The 23,393-nt window shown below is 43.6% G+C and overlaps 1 long non-coding RNA gene across 1 annotated transcript; it reads left to right on the top strand.

Moving 5' to 3' along the window:
- The first annotated feature begins 540 nt into the window (after nt 1-540).
- Nucleotides 541-17,692, top strand: LOC108536316 (uncharacterized). The gene is made up of 3 exons (XR_001887484.1): nt 541-678; nt 5,410-5,466; nt 17,453-17,692. It is a non-coding gene; the product is annotated as an uncharacterized LOC108536316 (long non-coding RNA).
- Nucleotides 17,693-23,393: the final 5,701 nt, after the last annotated feature.

Genomic DNA, 23,393 nt, shown 5'->3' with positions numbered 1-23,393 from the left:
ATCAGTGGAATATGTTGTCCAAGGCACTTGAGGGGACAGGGGCTGTACGGAAGACACAAGAAAATACTCCCTGCTCTCAAGAGGTTCACTTAAATATTTGATAAGGTGAATATACCATCCCAACTCAGAATTTGTTCAAGCCAGAAGTTTAGATGTCATCCTCCATCCTTTGATGGCTTTCCCCATTTAACATTAACAACGAATACGTGCTCAGTGTTAATATACCAGCTATCACGAGTTAACTCATTTAGTTCTCAAAACCCTAGTAAAATAGTATTTCTCCTTCCCATTTCACAGGTGAGGAAATTGAGGCACACAGTTATGTCACTTGCACAAGTCACAAAGCTAGTTTGTGACAGAGCTAGAATTGGAATCTTGGCCAGGTAATTCCAGATCTTTCACTCTTAACCATTCTATAGAATCAGCACCCATCTTTGAGTCAGAGTTTGAGATGCAAATTCTTTACTGTATAGCCTTGATCAAATGACTTCATCTCATTGAATTAATATTCTTCTGCATAAAATGAGGTCACCATCTGCTTATCTAAATTGTTACAAATGGGACAGTATATGCACCATTCCAGATACCTAATCACAGCTCAATCGATGCTGGAGTCTCTTTCCTTTTTCTTTCTGCAGAAAACATGCTTTACATAGGATCTCTGAACTTAAAGAATGGGTAAACCATGGCAATAGCTTGCCTCAAATTGAATTTCTGGTATATTAGGCAGTGGCTTCTACTGAAGAAGTTTTGCTTTGTAGCCAGGCTCTATAATCATTGTAAATATGTTGCTCTAAGGCAAGAATTGACAAACTTTTTCTGAAAAAGGCCACATAGTAAGTATTTTAGGCTCTGTGGTCTGTACAGTCTCTGTTACAGTACTCAACTCTGCCCTTATAGTGGGAAAGCAGCTTAGACGGTATGTAAAGGAATGTGTATGGATGTTTTCCGATAAAACTTTATTTACAAAGCAGGCAGCGGGCCAGATTTAGTCTATGGACTGTTTAGCCCCTGCTCTCAGGTAAGTTGTAGAGGTTCTGCTAAAAGAATCTCTTCCAGTCCTGGCAAAAATCTTGTAAGTTAGGAAATCGCCTAGAGGGTAAAATGAAGGAGCTTGGTGAGAGTTTTTATAAGCAGTGAAAATTCTGCCAAAGTATTCCCATGACTTTTGATATCCAGCATGGTATAACCCTCGCTCTATATCAAGTTTTCAATTCTGATATTGCAATTTTGAAAGTAGTTTGTAGAAACATAAGAATTCATTAAAAAAGTCATTCAATGATCCACTTTGTAGCCTTGTGACTAATCCAGAAAGTAGAGTCTGTGTCTCTTTAGGAACATAACCCTCCCTAGCAAGGTTCCTGCAGAAAACTCACCCTTGGAAATAACACTAGGGGAAAAAAGTGTTCCATGGTAAAGTTTGTTTGGAAAAGTTTACATATCTTATTCTCCCTCTTGGAGATTTCTAATGGATATAAACATATTAAAAAGCTGAGAATTCTTATAGTAACAAAATCCATTATTCTTGGTTAACTCTGACTTTTACAAACTCACTTGACCACAAAACTTAGGTTAAAATATGGGATCTGGATTGTTTACATATCTTATTCTCCCTCTTGGAGATTTCTAATGGATATAAACATATTAAAAAGCTGAGAATTCTTATAGTAACAAAATCCATTATTCTTGGTTAACTCTGACTTTTACAAACTCACTTGACCACAAAAACTTAGGTTAAAATATGGGATCTGGATTGTTTACATATCTTATTCTCCCTCTTGGAGATTTCTAATGGATATAAACATATTAAAAGCTGAGAATTCTTATAGTAACAAAATCCATTATTCTTGGTTAACTCTGACTTTTACAAACTCACTTGACCACAAAAACTTAGGTTAAAATATGGGATCTGGATTCAATAAAATGAGCATAAAAATACTTATCTCCTGGGGCTGGTGTGAAGAGTGCGTCTGATGAAGCGTGTGCTTAGCACAGGGCCTGTGAGAGAACACACAGGAACTAGGTGTTGGCTGTTACTTTAGCAGCACACTTGGGAAATGCTGGCCAAGACGACAATATACAAAGATATTTGTAAACTCAATTCTCATCATAAATTTCAAAAGAGTTAGTTAATGGTATTCCATATCATATGATATAATAAGTGCCATAATCAAATTCTTTTAGAAATATTTTGTTCTTGAAAGTGGAACCCCCTGAGAATGGCCCGTGTTAAAACAAGAGGTGCATGATGACCACCTCTTTATGAGACACCAGGATCCTCGGGGAGTTCTCACTGCAGTGTGGGCAGGTGGTGGTCTGGAGGCTGAAGGCTGGCCGGATGGAAACAGTCAGCCTGGAAAGGGGGATGTGGATGCTGGTGGTCTCACTCTCCTCCACAGCAGGACCCTTTCAAACCCCCTCCTACAAAGGCCAGAGACCCCAGATATTGACACATGCCTTTAAGCCCTTGGATACTTCAAAGAAAGAAGATTAAGAGCCAGTCTCAGAACCTGTTCCCCAGAGAGATGCGTTTGTCCAAAAGTTGATATTATCGATGTGAGTGGAAGCCGAGAGGAGCGTATAATTTCTTTAATAAAAGCTGGACTGTGTTTGCTGGGGCTCCTGAGTTTTTCTGCTTCCTCCAGAGCATTCTCAGGGGCTGGGACGGCCTCCTATGATCAGCACGAATGTTTGATCAGCTATGCGTCTTCTCCAGGGCAGCTCAGATGATCCGAAAGGCTTCGGATCTCTGGTCGTCTCCAGAGTTTTCCTTCTTAAATTCTTTGTTTCCTTCAGAATTCATTATAAATGACATAATTACATCTCTTTTTCTTCTCTGATTGAGAATATTTCTCACACATGGTGATTTGCCACTTGGATGCAGGAGGAGACTGAGCGATGTCACATGCACCCAAAACACTGCATCTCCCTTCCAGAGCTGCACCGCCTCTCACCCAAGCGAACTCTCCTTCTCCGGGCTCAGAGGGCACTGCCTCTCACGCCGAAGCACAGTGTTCGCCTTCCAGAGGGCTGCACTGCCTCTCACCCGTAAGGCATTCCTCTCGCCTTTCCAGAGCTACATTGCCTCTCACCTGCAGCCACTGCCTCTGCGTTCCAGAACTGCCACTGCCTCGTCACCCCAAGCACTCTTCTCTGTTCCAGAACTGCACTGCCCTCTCGGGACGCGCGAGCACCCTCTCCGCTTCAGAGCTGCGTGCCGTCGCGAAGCGCGCAAGGAGCGCGCGCAGGGGTGCAACGACTCCACTTGCAACTGTCCCTCACCAACTTTCCCCTAGTTTGGGATATTGACAGATTCCCCACAAACCCATGAGAAAAAGAAGACTGTCTGGCTCAGCATGAAATTGAATTTCAGAAAATAATGAAGTCCTTTGCAGAGAATGATACTTCCTAAGAGAAGACATACCACCAATTGGGATGTTACCAAGAAAAAAATTGGGTATATATTGCTCCCTATATATTTTATTTATATATGATTGCTATAATTACTTGCTTAGAAACAAACATTCTATTAGACCATGGCATTCCAGTTCCAGTGAAAATAGAAAACGGGATTTGATAGCAAATTATCATCTGTGACAAGAGAAATTTAAAATTAGAGGCTGGGCGTGGTGGCTCACACCTGTAATCCTAGAACTTTAGGAGGCTGAGGCAGGTGGATCACCCGAGTTCAGGAGTTTGAGACCAGCCTGGCCAACATGATGAAACCCTGTCTCTACTAACAACACAAAAAAAAAAGAAAAAAAAAAGCCAGGCGTGGTGGTGGGTGCCTGTAATCCCACCTACTGGGGAGGCTGAGGCAGGAGAATCGCTTGAACCTGGGAGGCAGAGGTTGTGGTGAGCCAAGATCCGGCCACTGCACTCCAGTCTGGGTGACAAGAGCGAGACTCTGTCTTAAAAAAATAAAATAAAACTAGAGACAGACAAAAGAGAATTTGTTCATTCATTCATTCATTCATTTGTTTACTTCACTAACATTGACTGTGTTTCTTTCCATGCCAGGCACCACTGTGTTAGGTATAATCATGGTGGCTGAGCAGTAAGAGCTTATACTTGTGGAGCACGTATTACATGTTAAGTATGATCTCATTTAATTCCATCACATAGGAGCCAATCTTGTTATTAATATTATTATTTTACAGAGAAGGAAAATATAGCTTAGTGAAGCTAAATGGCTGCCCAAAACCAGGGTAACTAATAAGCAGCAGATGTTGGGTCTGATACCAAAGCCTCCAAGTTTGGATAAAGGGCTACATTGCCACTTGAAGCAAGCAAAGTCCTTATTCTCATGGAGTTTGCATTCTAGTAGGGGAGACAGTCAATTGAAAATAGAGGCAAATGTATACACATAAATAAGCAAGATCATTTCAAATAGCAGTAAGAGCTCCGGGAAATATAAAATGGAGTGATGTGCAAGGCAGAGACAAGGTGGAGGTGCTGGGAAGATCCCCCACCCCAGTTGGACACTTGTGATGGCTGAACCCACTCTCTTTGAGCCTAGTTGTTTCATTTGAAGGCAGGAACCTGGGCAAGAGGATCCTTCTGTAGCTCATTTCATTCCACAGTTGCATGGGCAGTACGGGCCACCATTTACAACCCGTGTTCTTCCTCTGTGTTCTAACATATGGAGTTTTTCCAACCCAGACACAGCTAGACCATTAGATACGGGCAGACTCAGATGTTACCTAAATAAAAAGTCACGCTTGTCCTTAAGCAAATAGTCCTACAGAAGACACCCAGATGTGGCAGTAAACAAATGTCCAAGCATTTCATGAAAAATACTAAAACACTCAACTGGTGGGCAGTGTTACCCTCCAGGTGACATTTGGCAATAACTGGAGACTTTTGGGGTTGTCACAAACTGGGGGAAGGATGCTACTGGCATCTAGTGGGTAGAGGCAAGGGAAACTGCTGAACATCATACCATTCACAGGGCAGCCCCCTACAACAAAGAATTATCTAGCCAAAATGTCACTACTGGGAAATTGCATGCTACAGTGAGATAGAGAGATAATAGAAAGAAAGAAAGAAAGATAGATAGATAGATAGATAGATAGATAGATAGATAGATAATAGACAGATAGATAGACCGCCATCCTCGTTTTCTGGTAACTTTCTCTACCTCCGAAATCTGCCCCAAATTGATGGAGACAAGAGGTTTCAACAATTTTTTACTAAAATTTTCCATCAAAAGTCCAACCCAAAAAGTAGGGTCAGGAAAGCTCCCACATTTAAAATGATCTCACACAGCCATCAGAGAAAGAGAGGGACTCCCTTAAAGATGTGGAGAGAGAATGTCTAAATGTCTACTTGCATAAAATCGATAATACAAAACATATCTCCATTAGGTTCTTTCTTAATTGAAACGATGCTTTCTTTCATCCCCGCCAGGAAGAAGAAAAATCATGTTTCCAGCTTGGGCTGCTGTTTCATCTGCTGGACTTGCTTGTGAGCTAAGCCAAGTTTCATTAAAAATTATTGGTCTCATAACTTTTTGTGTTTTTTGCTTTAAAGAGTCCCATATGGAACCAATATCATGATAGGATTGTAGCTGCACAAAGCCATTGGGCATTTTGACCCACTCTCTGCTTCTTGGTAGATTCTAAGTACAGATCTAATTGTTTTTTCCTTCAAGTATTAAGTGAATATCTCTGCAAACAAATCCAAATTTAGAAAGTTAGATTGAAGAAATAGAGAAGCAAATCTAGTCAGCTCACAGAAATCTTTCTTCTCCTCTCTTGCTCTGTCTCCAAGGGAACCTCTACACCTTCTTTTAAGGTGCCAGCCATCTTGAGCTCTTGTCTGATTAAGAAATTCTCTGGTAGAACCAGAGCATCTGCAAAAGCGTAAAATACGATCACAGCCTTTGCACAAGTATTTTAACAACCAAACCTTATGATGGGTTATATTTCATTGACTCGGAAGAAACATTGCATTATCTGGGAAAACAGCACAGATGTTGCCTAATAAACGTTTTGGTTTATGCATTGTATTAACCTCATGAAACATTTATGCAAATCTCACATTAACAAAAGGTAAAAGAACCATTCTGTGTTATGAAGCATACAACAGGATGATCTTTGTCATGTTTTTGTTGTTGTTGTTGCCGTTGTTTTTACCTTGGTATTTTATGGGTGTGTTTGTACCTCTTGGGGTTTCTGTTTAGGAGGACACAAGGGCATTGCAGATTTTCATCTCTTCTGTTTTCAGTTCTGTTATCATCCCTTCCAGCTGACTTCACATTTTATGATGCTAATGGGGGGTGTGTGGTTTTGAGTTTCTCTCCTGTCAGCTGGTCAGTGGGTCTGAGGGATATATTTAATAGAATCTGACAGCTGATGGAGCTGGCCTCATTGAAAGAGGATTTGATATGTGGAGTGAATGTGGCGACCCTGAATTCGCCATAATAACGGCCATTATTAGTCTGCCTCTCACAGCCAATATAACTCTCCCTGTTGTACACACCAGTACATGTGTATAAAAGACATGACTTATGGATGGCTTCTTCCGTATACTGATCTGAGGGCCATTTAGATAGCACGTCAAAACAGATTAACTGTCTTATCCTGCCACAAAATTAAGGGGGGAAAAAAAACCTTTCTACACCTCTGCCCAACAAATGCACTCTGTGCCCCTAAACAAAGCCAGCACAGAAGGGGCACAGATCGTCTCTGGGTGGGGTTAAGAGAATCAGGCACCCAGAAAAGCTGCAGGCTCACCCAGTTAAGGTGCCCCCTCCAGTGAGGACCCGAGGGCACTGCCTGAGATATTGTGAGGGCAGCTGGAGCCACAGGTAGGAACCTACCTCCTGAAAGGCTGGTGCCATGCTTTAGCTGTGTGCATGTGCCTGGGATGTTGGGTGGGTGTTGGCCCACCTCGACCCCTGCTGAACTGGACTCACTGTTGAAATCAACATCTCAACCTGCATCCTGGCAACCTGAAACAGCCACATTCTCTGCCAAACCTGCCTGCCTGCTGCTTACTAAAGTTCGCTAACATTTATCGTGTGCTTGTTCCGTGCTGAGCTTTACCTGTAGTGACCCTTTTAATCTTCCCAAGAACTCTAATCTGTAGATATTATTATGATTAATTATGATTATCACTCCCATTTTACATATGAAGAAACTGAGAGAAAGGCAAGCTAAGTAACTGGTCTCAGGTCACAGCTGATGATCCATGGAGCCAGGATGGAATCTCAGGCCATCAGAGCCCATTGCCACAACAGTGACAGTCCTCTTCTGCTTCTGTTTGTCCCCCAGCCAACAAGAAGTATGTGTGACTGTGTGTCTGCATACACATGCATATGCACGTATAAAAATTCTTAGACCCAATTGTCCCCTAGAAATCATCTGCGCCCCCCGCCCCCGTTAGCTACAGCCAAATCCCCACTCAGTCAAGAAAGCTATTGTGCTTTTTCCTCTGTAAACCGGGCACCTCCCATCCCGTGGGCTGGCACAAAGACAAGGGGAGAACCTGTGTGCACCTAGCACAGCACCAGGCCTGGGAGGTTGGCCAGGAAGCACTCATCTCTCCTGTCCTTCATTTCCAACCTCAGAAACCCACCCCTGTTCCCTGCCTCCTGTCTATAAGCTGACCTCCCTGTCTTCAGCCATGCAACACTGCTGTCTGAGGTTACCATTTCAGGCAATGATATCAGAAGCAGTTGATCCCACATTTCTGAAAAGAATCCTTTTATTTATCTACTGTCATCTTCCAGTAAAAAAAAAATAAATAAAAGTAAAATGGCTGCAGAGAAGCCAGCAGATGTGTCCGGGGTACCTGAGGAAAGCAGGCCAGATGCTAGGAGATATTCTCATGGCTGTCAGTGTTTAAATTACATAGAGCTGGTACTTTTTAGGTCAGAAGCATAAAACCTACTATTGATCTTGAGCAATGCGTCCAATTTTGAATGTCTGTTAAAGCCCCAGGCACTTCAATGCCACATAATCAATATTTCTTTTCGTTCTTTCTTTCTTTTTTTGTTGCAGAAAATGTATGGGTTTGTTTACCCTTTCTGCAGGCATCCAACCTGGCCTTTTATTCCTGCTCAAGTAGGACATGCAGCCTGCTGGGGACCCGCGGCTCAAATCCTCAGTCTGCAGGACTGCCATCCCTGGGACTCATGAATAATGGAAGTGCAGTACCCACTCCTTACAGCCCAGACGACTTTCCAGGAGCAGGCTGTACCCCCAAAGTAACCAAGGAACAAGGGGCAAGGAGACAGAGAGAGACGGGGAAATGTGAGACCATGTTTAGCTGAGTGTAGACTCTGAGATAAGATAGTACTTGCAATCTTGAAATTTAGAGTAGAAAGGGGCCTTGGAGATTATCTGGGGGAAACATTCCCTTTCAATTTGCAGATGGAAAAACTGGCCAAGGCTCCTTATGCCTGAGTTGTTGAAATGGTCCAGGGAACATGAGCTGGGCCATATGGAATATGGATTAAGCTTTGAACTCTGTTAAGAAAAGGGTTTCAGGTTGACCAGATGACCACAGCAGTCTTCCTATTCTGACACTGAGGACAACCTAGTAAGCAGGCCAACCAGGTAGGCTGGTGTGATTCGAAGCTACGAGGCCTTTGCGTCCCTGCCTAAAGGACTGGTGGCTATGTCTGTGGTGGTGGTCTTGAAGAAGTGTCTTCTTCTACGGGCTGCTACATAGATTTGGCCTTGAAGGATGAAGAGCACAGAGAAGAGAAACTGGTGAGGGGTAAGGGGTGGGGACAGAGGTAAGAAGACAAAATGACAAGTGTTGCAAAGACAGAAGTGAGAAGCAGCATGGTGCGTTGATGGACTTGCAAATGGTTCACGTGAGCAGCAGAGCACAGGGTGTGGAGGCAGCAAGAGAGACGGTATCACAGGAGCCTGGCCATGCCCTGCACTGAGGAGTTTCCAACTCTTGGCTTTGAAGCCTTTTGAATCAGGCAGTGATACAATCAGTGCTGCACTGGAGAAAGTTCATGCTGGCTGGAGGGCAAAGAATGGATCGGAGGAAGCAAGACTGGGGTCAGGGAGCCAGAGAGCAGATTACTCCAGAGGCCAGGCAGACCCTGATGATGGCCAAACCAGGAGCGGAGGATGGGTTTCTCATATTCACAAGGAAGCTCTGCAGGATCGGAGGAGGGTCTGGATAGATAAAGTGATGGGAAGATCACAGTTGTAGGCAGGGTCACTTAAAAATTCTAGCACTACATGTGAATTCTCAGGGTTTACTGTGTGACTTTTGACAGGTCACTTAACCTCTCTGAGCTTCAGTTTCCTTACCTATAATGTGAGAATAACATGGGGATTTCATGATTAAATGAGGTAATACGTGAAAGTGTTTTCCGCAGTGCCCACCATGTAGTAAACCTTCAGTAGGTGACAGCTGACTTCTATTATATTATTGACCTTGTGGAGAGTGTCCAGTGAGACATGATGTGTTTTGAAGTAGCATCATCGTTTTTTTTTTTTTTTTTTTTTTTTTTACAAAGGGCCCCCCCGCCACCCAGGTGTTTTTTTTTCCCCCCCCCCCTGAGGAGCTGGGGCTACAAGAGCACACCACCATGCCTGGCTAATTTTGTATTTTAGTAGAAGTAGGATCATTTTTAACCCAGTCTTGAAATAGATAGCTTGAGTCATAAGCTGTTTCCAGGAAGCACGCTGGAGTTACTTATCTAGTGCAGAAAGACAACAACATAAACACATACCAATCTATCTCCCAGATTCCCCAGAAAATGACCAACTGTATATAAAATAAAATAAAATAAGAAAAAACTTATTCATACTGGGTATTAGCGAAGGGTGGTATTTATAGGCCGGGAGGTCTGAGGAACATCTGTTAGATACACGGCAGATGGGCCAGATTGAAGAATTCATGATTTCTAGAATGGGAAGGAGTGGTCTGTTTGATAGAAATTTCAAAACTGTCTTTGCAGATCCTCACCAACAGCCCTGTTGCAGTGAGAACTGGAGGTGAGAGTAGGCTAAAGCCTCTAGAACTGGTCAGTGCCACAGATAAGTGGCCATGGTGTCAGGGGCACAGTGAAGGGGAAACCCAGACCAGCAATTCCTTGGAACTAAATCCTGAAGCCAACTTACAGCCAGGCCTGGGTCAGGGTACAGCCCTAGCAGACTACTGGCAGCCGAGCTTTAGTAGACATGAATTCTCATCTTACCAGCATTCCAGCTCCTCTTACTCTAGCAATGACTCTGATTTTGAACTTGGAGTCAACCCTTCTCTTCATTCTGAGTCCACATGGTCTGGAAGGATCTCCAGGATGAGGTTCTTGACCCAGGTCTGGTCAATCCAGCACAAAATGGACCTTGACACAGTGATTGATTCAGGAATGGTCTCAGCACTCAGGGTGGTCCAATCTCAAAAGTTTAGTGGGAGTCCACAATAAGATATGACTTCACAACATAAGCACATGGCTGTCACCAGATAGAGAGATCTGAACAAGACTGGCAAGGAAGTGGAGAAATTGAACGCTTAGACACTGCTGGTGTGAGTGTAAAATAGTGTAGCTGCTTTGGAAAACAGCCAGTTCCTCAAAAGGTGAACTATATCACCCAGCAATTCCACTCCTCAGTACATATCCTAGAGAAATGAAACCAAATGTTCACATAATGCACACAAATGTTTCCAGTAGCACTGTAATAGACAAAAGGTGGAAACAAACCAAGTACCTTTCAACCAATGAATGCATAAACAAAATGTGACGCATCCATACAATGGAGTATTATTCAGCCATGAAAAGAAATAAGATTCAGGCACATGCTGCAACACAGGTGAACCTCTCAAACATCACACAAAGTAAAAGAAGCCCAATGCAAAAGACCACCTATTGTATGAAATGTCTAGAACAGGCAAATCCATAGAGACAGAGAGTGGATTCGTGGTTACCTAGGGCTGGGGGAAAGAGGGATGGGGAGTGACTACTAATGGGAATGGGGTTTCTTTTTGAGGTGATGAAAATTTTTTAAAAGTGATTGTGTTGATGGTTGTATAAGTCTGTGAATATACTAAAACCACTGAATTTTACTTTAAGTGGGTGAATTGTATGGTATGTAAATTACATCTCGATAAAGCTGTTATTAATTTTAAAAAATGTTTAGTGGAAACCAAGGGAAAGATCCAAGCTCTATGCTGTTGGAATTGAGCTGGTGGGGAGGAGGAGGGGTAAGGCTGGGGCTGTTGTAGCCGCTTTATCACCCAGAAGTTTTAGGGGCCACTACAGTGAACCGTAGAATCAATCTAACATAGCAGGAAGCACAAGGAGGTGACAGAAACTGGATTCTCAAGGATGTTGTTTTTACTTTAAATTAAGCTCTACTTGAAACCAGAACTACGCCTTGGTTTCCCTTCCTCAATTAACTCCCTCTAAGTTGGACTTTGCGCTCACGATAGAAAGACTCCCAATGCAAATACCAAACACAGAAAAGGAACCTTGAGCAGGGAGTCCAAACTTCCTGCCACCACTCCCCTCCAGGCTGATCTCCTTACCCTGGCCTATTCTAGCTCCCTCTTCTTCCTTCAGCTTCTAGATCTTCAAATCAGCCAAACTCAACTCCATCCAGTTTAATCCATTCCATTCTCCCACCATCCTGGCCTGAATTGTTCTCACAGGGACCCAAACCATCTCTGACAGAACTCCTAGCGATGGGTTAACGGATAGAAGCAAACAAAGAAAAATCACAGGCATATGAGAAGACAGAACTGTTCCAAACAAGGAGGACCACAAGTGCCTCCTGACTGAAATGAGTTACTGCAAGACGCAAGAGAAAAGTTTCCAAGTCTGTTAATTCAAGTTGTCAGAAGGAATCAAGAAGAAACTGTGGCTTCCATTTTCAGAGAGCGATTCAAGTTTATCTGTTTACTTCCCTTGCCTCTCCAAACCTTATTATGGCCAAACTAAAAAACAAAAAAATGAAAAGAAAGAAAGAAAATCTCTATCAGCACGAGAAACTAAGCCATGGATAACCTAGAAACTTGAGTACTTTTCTTTAAAGGATGTGGTGGAGAAGGAAAGCAGTTGAAGGAAGGCTACTGTCTAATGCAGGCACGGGAAGGGCCCCTGCAGAAGTGGAGGGGATTCCCTAGGAGTTGCAAAAGCCACTCAATCTTGGGTTCATGTTATTTACTATGGTGGACCACAGGGTCATTGGTATGGAGCAGATTAAAGGACTTGAGGAATTGTTCCACTATCCCTTATAGGAAACAGCCAAGAGCACCACTCACACCAGGCTTTACGTGGTATAAATTGTGTGGGAAGGGAAAAACAGCTATTGCTAAGGAGACTCAATGAAAGCAAGGATTTGCTCCCCCTATTTAGGGCTGGTAGTTCAGTCACGGCAGAGAAGTACATGCTCGGGACAATAATAAATCTTCCTGCCATATTGATGCAGGACAGCCAAGCCCCCGGGTTGAGGCTTAGCCCAGGAGGTTCTTGGCCTCCCCCAGGAAAGAATTCAAGGGCAAGACAGTGGTGTTAAACAGCCACTTCTATTGAAGCAGCAATGAACAGCAGAAGACAGACCAGGCCTGCCCTATAAGCTGTGTGCCCGGAGTAGCAGCCTAGAAGTGCCACTGTACTCGTAGTTATACCCAATTTTAATTACATGCAAAATAAGGGGTGGTCCATGCAGAAATGTCTAGAATGAGGGAGGTAACTTCTGGGTTGTCGAATGTTGCCATGGAAAGGGCAGGGGGTAACTTCTGGGCGTTGCCATGGCACTGGAAAACGGACATGGCACACTGATGGGTGCATCTTATGGGGAAGGGCTTCTGCCCCACACCTGTTTTAGCTGGTCCTCAATTAGGTCTGGTGTCCAAGCCCCACCTCCAGAGTCGAGTTCTGCCTCCTGCCTCAGTAGGAGAGTAAATGGAGCCCTCACTGGGAAGGCTAGATGAGGACCAGCAGGAGAGGGTCCCTAGCAGTGGAGTGAGCAAATCTCAGCCCTGCAGATGACTGTGGGTGCTGCTGCCCCAGTGCCTGCACAGGGTGCAAAGAAACTGCCAGGAAATGGTGCATCTTCCTGCTGCACCTTCCCACTTACCCACTTTCTGTTCATCATAGTCAACTGAACCTCCAAACCAGAAAAATACCTACAGAATAGACCAACAAATCCTTTTCCCTTCTGTGAGTAACATATTTAAATCAGTTTCTAACAGAATCATTCTCAAGTTGTAACAGTGGATCAACGGTTTTCCCTCTGCAAATACGTACAATAAAAGTAAATGTAATAGAGGTAGGAAAAGTTTCTGTGATTTAAAAAACAGAGCTTATTTTGAGAAATCAAAACAAATACCCTCTCATGATGTAAAACTATACCAACAAACAAGGGTGAAAGTGATCTCTAATTTTGGTATTTCCCATAAGATTAGAGATATTGTTTCTTTTAATGGAAATCCCTGAAATCCAGAAAGACAGTTTCCCAGTGAAAAGCATAATCATGGAAATTTTCTAGTGTCGTTAGGGCAATACAGAGCAGATTGAATAGAACAGAAAACAGAATCTGTGAATTTAGAAGTGAGCTCAAAGAATCCTCCCGGAATCAGTGAAAAGAAGACAAGAAATGGAGAAAATAAGAAAAGAGAGAAAGAAAAAGGGGAGAGGAAGCTACAAAGGAAGCTACAGATCAACTCTCTATGTAAGATTTTTAAATGGTGGCAACAGAGCAAATGAAAGAGAAAAAATAACTCAAGATGTGACAGAAAATTCCCCTGAGTTGAAGCAAGACTTGTGTCTGTAGAATCTAGAGGCAAACTGCCCCAGCAGGCTGTTCACCTGCTTTTGCAAATAAAGTTTTATTGGAACATAGCCATGCCTGCTCATTTATACATTGTTTCTGGCGGCTTTCCTGCTACAACAGCAGAATTGCATGCTGGCCACTACAGACCCTATGACCTACTTAGAAAGCTGTATGGCCTTCTAAGAAAAGATCTGCTATCCCCTCTAAAAGTTCTTTGATGCATACATGGCTAAAATGTTTGCATTTCAAGGATAACAAAATTTAAAATCCTATAATCATTTAGTCCTCTGGGGTGGGGGATAGAAGTACCCAAATTACCTCCAAAAGAAGAAAGAAAGAAATTGCACTAGGTCATACTTCTTAGCAAATTCTAAGATAAAATGTTATCAAAATCCACAAATTTTCAGAGGATTGAGATTGAGAACTAAGACCATATGCAGCCAAGATGCCGTTCTTACATATTTGTAATCTTTTTTGTGCTTCCACTCCTGGCGTGGTGTCTGCAATCCCAGTCACAGCCCTCCGAAAGTGTGCAGATAATCTTATGCGGACAGATTCATAAACAACATAAGTTGTGACTGTTACTTCTTTAAAACAAAATTCATCAAAGAAACGCTCCAGGTGGCTGAAAAATGAAGCAAAATAAATAATTCAGATATGAGGAAAAGCAACATAAAAGAAACATTGCTTAACAGAGAACCAAAAATTTCAAGTTAATTTCTTAATAATTGCAGTTAACGTGATTATAAAACAATGCAAGTGTCAAAAAATAATTCTGGAAAGAGATGAAACCCAATGTAAAAATGTATTAATTATAATATTCTTATTCTAAAAGCCAGATGGGGCTGGAAAAGGAATTGGTGATGCTAGTACTGGTAATTATAGCTTCCATTTTTAGAAGTTACTATGTATTAAGCACAAAAATAATGCTGATATAAATACTGTTTTCATAAATCTTTGTACACATCTATAACATTAATTCATTAACATAAATTCTTAGGTGAATGCTGGGTCTGAGCATTTAAAAACCTTTCAACACAGTGAAATTTGAACTCTCAATAGAAATGTATAAGTGTTCATTTCTCTGTACTCTTGCCAATGACAATTATTACCATTTTGCTAGTTATAATAGTGAAAATAATGTATGAAAATATGGAAGTTTAAAATTTTGTACAAACTAGAGCAAGTTAAGGTTATTTGATATAGTACTATAACTTTCACTCACTTGTGTTCTGATACACTTCTCAAATAGAAGAGACCACCACTCTATTGTCATTTTTCATGAAGGTACTAGGTGGCATGTTTTGTGGCATATAAATGTCAATTTTTTTTTTTTTAAGATGGAGTCTTACTCTGTTGCCCAGGCTGGAGTGCAGTGGTATGATCTCGGCTCACTGCAACTTCCACCTCATGGGGTTCAAGCTATTCTCCTGCCTCAGCCTCCTGAGTAGATGGGATTACAGGCATGTGCCATCACGCTGGGCTTTTGTATTTTTAGTAGAGATGATTTCGCCATGTTGGCCAGGCTGGTCTCAAACTCCTGACCTCAGGTGCTCTGCCCACCTCAGTCTCCCAAAGTGCTAGGATCACAGGCATGAGCCACCAAGGCCGGCCATAAATGACAATTTTAGGGGAAATATAATATTTTTTATTTGGAGGCAACATTGATGAGAATTGAGGGCCATTATATAATTTATAGCAAGTCCCCAAAATAAAATTCTCTGCAGCCACTGAAAGTCATATTCACAAAAACTATTAGAGGTGTAAGAAGCTTCTGGAAATATAATACTGAGTGAAAAATAGTTTATATGATACAATCCCAATTCTGAGTTTAAAAAACATATACCATGTACAAATAAGGAGATGAGCCAGACCTTAACAAGGATGGTCTTCAAGAGATGACAATCCAGAAGATGGGGTTTCCTCTTTATTCTTTTCTGTATTTTCTAAGTTTTCTACTTAAACATTTTAATACATAGAGAAAAACAGATATCTTGTAAGTAAGCTAGAAGTTTTTATCTGTTTCCCTGGCAACTAGGGCAGTATCTGGCTCCCAGTAGACACTTTCATCAATATCCACTGAATGAGTAAGTGAATGAGTAAAAGGCCTGGGATCCTGCCCTTATCTGCTTGCTTCCCACTGTCAGCTGCTCAGCTGCTTTGACCCTCACCCATCTCCCTGTCTGGATCTCTGTAGCATGTCCACAGTGGGGGCCTCCCCAGGTTACCTGCTTCATCTGCTAGGCCTGGGCCCCAGATCTCCATCACTGAGGCCCACCAAGCTGGTCTTGACTTTGCCAGTTCTTCTTCCTTCCGAGCTAGAAAACTGTATTGGAAAAACTTCTTGGCCAAGGACATGACACCTTGGGAAACTGATCCAGGCAGCCAGCAAGGCTGATGTCATCCGGATAACACCAGCATCACACTGAGCTCCCCTTCCCAGTTGATTGGTTTCCTTGCAGGGAATGTTAATTTGTAAAAATCATGAATAGATTTGTAGTCTGAATTGGCCCTTAAAAACAGAGCTATAAACACCAATGTGATGTAATGGCTGGTTCTATTCTGATTTGTCAGTGACAATGTTTTACCAGTACTCAAAATGTCTCAAATATCACCCCTGCTTACATGGGAGTTTGAGTGAGGAAGAGACTGTTGGACTGTTTGCTCTGGTTGAATGAGACTTAGCAGGTTGGTATAACACATTTTGTCCTATCAAAAATAGCTGAGATTACATAAGCACAACCTCTCCCCAGAGCAAATATGCATTTGAGAGGCAGTGAAACATACATAATTATAGATGTAAAACACTAAAAATAGGCTCTGTGCCACACACAGGCAGCTGAGAGCGTGGGACTCGAGTGCAATGCTGCCACGTATGGCAATATTAATAGGAGTTGTGGCACCATCCCAGGTGGCCCAGTGAGGCGATGCAGAGCTATTACAGACAGGAAAAGACAGAGAGATTTAAAATGTTTGTGTGCAAAGAAGTTTGCTGCTTATTTGAGCCTGTCAAAACCTGTTCCAACTGACTGTGGTCTTCTCCCAGGGGACAGGAAATAAGAAGTCATCAGACAACCATGATTGTTACATTGTTATCTCTTATTGTATTCTTATTATAACTAGTCCGTATGAATAATAATAGCAGCTTGTGCTTAAAAGCATGTGCTGTATTTTTCGAGGGATTTTCACCTCTACGGTTATTCAATTCAACCAGTCTATACTGAGGGCTGTTTCAAGTAGCCTTTGCTATATAACACAACCTCCCCACAAAACTGGATGACTTCAACCAACCAGAATTGCTTTACAATTTTGTAAGCTGGCTGTGTGATTTTCTGCTTGTCTCAGCTGGAAGGTCCCAAGATGACCTCAGGCACATGTCTAGCAGCTGTGCTGGGACACTTGACTGGATACCCTGGTGCTCCTCCCTGGGGCCTCTTGTCTTCCAGAAGGCTAGACCAGTTTCCTGATCTGAGGTCTCTGGGCAGTGCTTCAGGACGGCCCCGGTGAAAGCTGCATTGTCCCTTAAGGTCACCTCCACTGCATTCTTCTGATCAACGCCACTCACAAGGTCAACCCATATTCAGTGATGGGAAAATAAACTCCACCTCTTGATAGGGAGAGCTGCAAAATTTTGTAGGTGTGTTTAAGACAGCAGGGCTGAGCTAGATATTCACTTACGTCATCTCTTTTAATTCTCACAGGAACCCTGAATGGAAAGGATTACTATGCACACTTTTTAGATACAGAAACTGAGATTCAGAGAGGTTAAACAACTTTCCTAAAGCCACACAGCGAGAGTCTATCTGATCTGAAGATTGTTTGACATCAAAGCTCATTTCTTTCCCTAAATGTCAGCATTCTCTCCTGACTTATTAATTTGATTTCTGTCTTCCCCTCATGGAAGTTAATTAAAGGAATGCGAGAACCTTTTAGAAAATCTCCAGCGCAGTTTCTGTGTTGATCATTGTTTCACAATCTCTTTTCCACCCAATCCTCACCAGACCTTTAGATCTGTTTCTATTAGACCACATCCCAGAGCCACACAGATCAGGGGAGAGAGAGCTCGCTACTAAGGCAAGTCCTCTGTCAAATGCAACAGGGACAAGGAAACCAGGCACTTGCCTGTGGTTTACTATGTGCCAGGAACTGTGCTGATTGCTTAACAACAATCAACTTAGCTAATCCTCATGGTAATGACACAAGGTAGGCATGGTTGTTTTTTGTTTTGTTTTGTTTTGTTTTGTTTTGTTTTTTAATCTCTTTTGCAGATGGGGAAACTGAAACAGGTCAGTAAGTTGTAGAACTGGGATCTGAAATCTGGGCCATCGGACTCCAGAGCTGATGGTCTTGCCTCCCTCACTTGCCAGCCTCTCCAATCATAAAGGAGCTTCAAGCAGAGAATGGGAGAAGTTGTAGCCAGTGTGACCCCGACTCTCATTCCAAGGCCCTCTTCATTACCAGCACCTTCTCCTTTCCTCAACCCACCTCGCATCTGAACAATGAGTCCCAGTTTTCCAGTACCAGAGATTGAGGTGCAGGGAAGTTAGATGTGTCTCTGCAAGTTTCCTGGGATGCTGATGGCAGGTGGCAGGGCAAGACCCAGGTCTCCTGCCTCCTGGACCTGGGCTGTGCCTAAGAGGAAAAGAAGGAAGTTATTAAACCCCAGGGATACTCCCTGAGCCTGAGTAGCCCTGTGCCAGTGTGGATGTGGCAGCATTCTTTTGAGGCAAGTAGGGGTAGAAGCTTCTAAATATAAGAGAACTTCTGGTCTCCCTTAAGTTGGCCAGAGAGCCCAGACCACTTTCCCTCCTGAGTGGACACAGGACTTGAAATGCAAACCTGCCTTCAGTACTGGGATCAGCAGTAACACTGGCGAGTCTTCCGAGGACTGGGTGGTGGGCTGCATTCCCTACGTTCCCCACACTCAGACAAGCCCTCTCTCCCACACTACCAAAACCACACACTGCTGAGCTTTGCTTTGAAACACAACATCCAACAAGTCATCAATCATGAAGATCTGGACTCGTTGGCCAACAAATTAGAGAGTGATTTGCTTCTGGTTTCCCGTCAACAGTGAGATGCCCAAACACCTGTCTGCATCAGTTTCTAGGGGCATCCACTGCCCATCAGCAGAGAGGCCAAGAAGCTGATGTGCAGGGAAGTGGTGGGAAAGGAAGCCTTTCCAGAAGTGACTGACTGTCGCATTAGGTGCAGTCCACTGCCACTAGAATTCACCTTGCAGGTAAAGCATCATGGGAACATGATGTGTTTTGATGGCACATTACAGGTTATAAAACTCTTTGACATCACTCATTCTTGCAAAAGGTATCTTATTTCATTTACTTAGTTTTAAACCTAGCATTTATTATGCCAGGCACCACAGTAAGTGAGTATGTTATACAGGTTTTATATTTTATTTGTATGTTTTTATGTGCATATATATATACATAGCATAAAAGTTACCATTTTAACTCTTTTAAGTGTACAGTTAGGTGGCATTAAGTGCATTAGTACTGTTGTGCAACCATCACCATCATCCATCCAAAGAACTTTTTTCACCTTGAAAACTGAAGCTCCTTACCTTTTAAACAACAGCTTTTCATTCCCCTTCCTCCTAGCCCCTGGCAACTCCCATCCTCCTTTCTGTCTCTATGAATTTGACTTCTCTAGAGACCTCATATAAGTGGAATACTGCAATACCTATCCTTTCATGACCGGTGTATTTAATTTAGCGTAACGTCTTCAAAATTTATCCATGTAATAATACACGTCAGAATTTCCTTCCTTCTGAATACTGAAGAATATTCTGTTGTGCATATATTCCACATTTTGTTCACTCATGGACATTAGGGCTGTTTCCACCTTTTGGCTGTTACAAATAATGCTGATATGAAGCCCAATTCATAACTTCATGTGGTTTTTGTCAGTTACTCTTCAAAACAAATCTACAAGGTAGGTCCTCATACCTTCTCATTTTCAGATGATGAAACCTGACGTAGACAGAAGGTAACACAACTGTCAAAGGTCACCTCTAGTAAACAGTAGAGCCACTTCATTCATTCATTTTCATTCATTCATTCATTTATTCATTCACATTCAGCAATATTTTGGGGTTCTTTGGGGTAACTACCATGTTCTGGCACTGTTGTTGATGCCAGAAGTCTAGAAGTGATCTGAGCTTACACCTTCTAATTCCATAGTCCCCTCTCTTCACCCTCACACCCTGCTGTCCCTCTATATGTAAATATCTGACATTCCAGAAGTAGATATAATGATTTATAAAATATATATAGACATATACATGAAATATTTACAAAAAGTGAATTTTTATTTTGTAGAAATAAATATAAAATTAAGATCTAGTGAAAGAAGCAGAATTTTAAGTATAAAGGGCTAATATGCAATTTAATGTGGTGTGTGTAGGGGATGGTGCACCATTGTTCATCTCAGTGCAATGAGGAAGGCAAGACTTGGAGAGGCAAAATGATGGGGCCAGGGCCACGCAGCAGAGTTGAGTCCCTGCCCAGGTATTCTGAGGTAGCTCTTGTGCTTTCCCCCTGAAACAAACAAACTCTTGTAAAATACCAAAGGAAAGAAAAACATATTCTGATAAGCAAATGCCATCCCCTCAGGTAAAGATGAGACTTTGAGTTTCAGATCCTGCTTCCTAGAGGACTAAGGCAGTGACTATGAGCCTGGCCTCTGTGACAGGCACATCCACCGAGTCTAAGAGTTTGACATGCACCTGCTGTTTGATCCTCACAAAAACTGCCTTGTGTTCCACACCATCTTACAGAAGGAGAAACTGAGACTGGGAGTAGTTAATTCATTGTCTCACTGGCACAAAGCTAGCAAGTTGCAGAACTGGGATGTGACTCCCAATTCCTTACTTAACTCCTACGAGTCTTCCACGGTCAAGGAATGACTCCGGCATCAGAGATAGATGAAGTCTCTGGTGGTCTTCCAGCTCTGTGGGGGTCCTCAGGCAGGGCTGCTGAGCTGCCCCCACCACCAATTCCTTACCTGCTCCTGCCCCTGCCACTGTGTGACTTCCTGGAGAGCCCTCTCCTCCCGTTGACTGCGGTGGTCCTTGACTCCTTTATGCAGCCCCGGTCAGTTTCTAGAGGGAGATTTTCATTCTTTTATTCACTTATATATTCAGCAATATTGGGGGGGGGGGTTCCTACCATGTTCTGGCAGTGTTGTTGATGCTGCACATACAGAAGTGAACAAAATAGACACTATCCCTGCCCCGAGAGTTCCAGTCGGAGGAGAAAGACATAAACACAATAAAAATACACTTTTAGATGGGAATAAAAATAAGAGCCATGAAGGAAAGTAAAGCAAGGTAAAGAGATTGAAGCAGCTGGCATAAGAGTGGCTACTGTAGGCAGGGTGATCAGGGAGGGCTGCACGGAGGAGGTGATATAAAAGCAGAGAGAGCCAAGTGAAGGATGGCTGGGGGGCATGGGGTGGAGCAGAAAGAAGTTTAAGTATAAAATCCCTGAGAGGAGAAGAACTTGAAACGTTTGAAGATTGGCAAAGAGGAAGGTCAGTGTGTCAGGAGTAGGCCAAGCAGTGAAGAAGGGGGGAGCCAGGTTAGAAGGACTGGCAGAGGACACTGACCTGAGAGCTGACCAAGGTGAGGACTTTGGGGGGTCAGGGGCTTGGCAAATATGATTGTCTCAGTATGGCCATTCATACTGTTGCCCTTTCCAGGCCATTTCTCCCCCTGGGGGCAGTGAGGAGCCTGCCAGCCCTGCTGCTTTGGAAAGCCCAGAGGACCAAGGAACTGAGGCTACAGGGGAAAGGTGGGGAAGGGAGAGGCAAGCAGCAGGAACACCGGGAAATGGGCTGCTCTGAAGGCGCTGGGGCCTTGGTTCTGCTCTGCACAGAGCTGGGCTGTCCTGGCTGACATTTGTTGTGACCTCTTCTGGTGTGACTTCCCTCCATCTCTCTCAGAACGAGCCTGGACAGTGGGTGTGAATAAGCCCGGTAGTCCTCGATGAGGAAGCCCCGTGTCCACGTGGGTAGGTCGGTGGGGAGGGGGAAGAACACAGCTCAAACTTCAGGTAAGATGGGCCTGGCTCTGCCCCTTAGCTGTGTTACCTGAGATAAGTGTTTTCAGCCTCTCTGAGCCTCTGTTTCTTAATCTACAAAAAGGGCACCATGATATCCACCTGCTGGGTTGTCATAAGGTTTAATCAGGAAAATACGCATGAAGAACTTTCACTGGGACTCGGGCCTGACAAATACTCAGTATTAGAGTTGCTCTTGTCCTGAAGGCACAGAGTTAGGATGGGAAGAGCTGGGATTCACACCCAGGTTGCCAGACTCTAAATATTTTGCCATTTCTGGCCCCTACACTCATGACAACAATAGCATCAGGAAGGCAAGGCCTGTGCTCTTCCTCTTACTCTGATTTGACAGCTGAGGAGACAAGGTCTCCATGTTTCCTGCCTTGAGAGCTGACCTGGCAGCCACATGGACCTGGCAGCTATCTCAAGAAACTGGGTGAACAAGAGCCCTTCTCCACCCAGCCTGGCCTTAGCATGGGCAGGGATAGGCGGTGAGGAGGGAGGTAGGAAGGAGAGAAGGAAGGCAAGAAGAAAGGAAGGAAGGAGTAAGGAAAGAAGAAAGGAGGGAGAAAGGGAAGGAAAAAAAGAAGAAAGAAGGGAAGGAGGGAGGAAGGGAAAAAGGAGGAAAGGCAGAAAAGAAAGAAGGAGTGAAGGAGGGAAGGAAGGAGAGAGGGAGGGGAGGAAGGAGCGAAGGAGGGAGGGATGGGGGAGAAAGGAGGGAATAAGCAGGGTAGGAGGGAGAGGAGGGGAACAGAGAAGGAAGGAGGGAGGGAAGAAGGGGAGGAGGGAGGGAGGAAGGAGGGAAGGAGGGGAGAGAGAAGGGAAGAAGGAAAGGAAGGAGAGAAGAAATGAAGATAAGAAGGAAGGAAGGAAAGGAAGGAAGAAAGAAACAAAATAAAGGAATGAAGTTTCCTCCTCCACCCCAGGGCCTCTGGGAATGGCAGACTGGATTGGCCTAAATGGCCACACACTTTGTTCCATCCTGCAGATTCTTTTTACAATGAGGCCTTGCCACTCCTCCATCAAACGAAATCTCTGTGCCTCCCCTTTGTGCCTGAGTGGGTCTTTGTGATTGCCTCAACCAATAGAGCAGGGCAGTGGTGACTTTAAGTGACTTCCTAGGTCTCACGAGGTGATACAGCTCCCACCTGGCTCTCTTGAAATAATTATTCTTGAAACCCACCGACCGTGCTGTGAGGAGGCACAGGACACATGGAGAGCCTCATGGGTTCTAGCCAACAGCCAACTTAAACCACCAGATGTGAGAGTTAAGAGGCCTTCAAGGTGACTCCAGCCACTGCCTGTCTATAATTAAATGAGGGTCCCAGACAAGAACCACCTAATTGCACCAGTCAACCTCAGAGCCATGAAAGATAATGATAATAAATGGTCATTTTTGTTTTACTCCAATAAACTGAAGGTACAGTGTTATGCAACACAGACAACTGGAGCTCTGGGTAAAGGGACTAGGCTGGCAGTGGTCATGGCTGTCTCCCTCTGTGCCCTCAGAGCTCCTGCACAAGGGGGCCTGGCACACGGGGCCCAGCCTGTCCCCGGCAGCTCC

The sequence above is a fragment of the Rhinopithecus bieti genome, unplaced genomic scaffold (assembly GCF_001698545.2).
Source record: "Rhinopithecus bieti isolate Rb0 unplaced genomic scaffold, ASM169854v2 scaffold_13375, whole genome shotgun sequence".
Taxonomy (NCBI): domain Eukaryota; kingdom Metazoa; phylum Chordata; class Mammalia; order Primates; family Cercopithecidae; genus Rhinopithecus; species Rhinopithecus bieti.
Note: the sequence above shows the minus strand (reverse complement) of the source record. Positions and strands in the feature narration are given on the sequence as shown.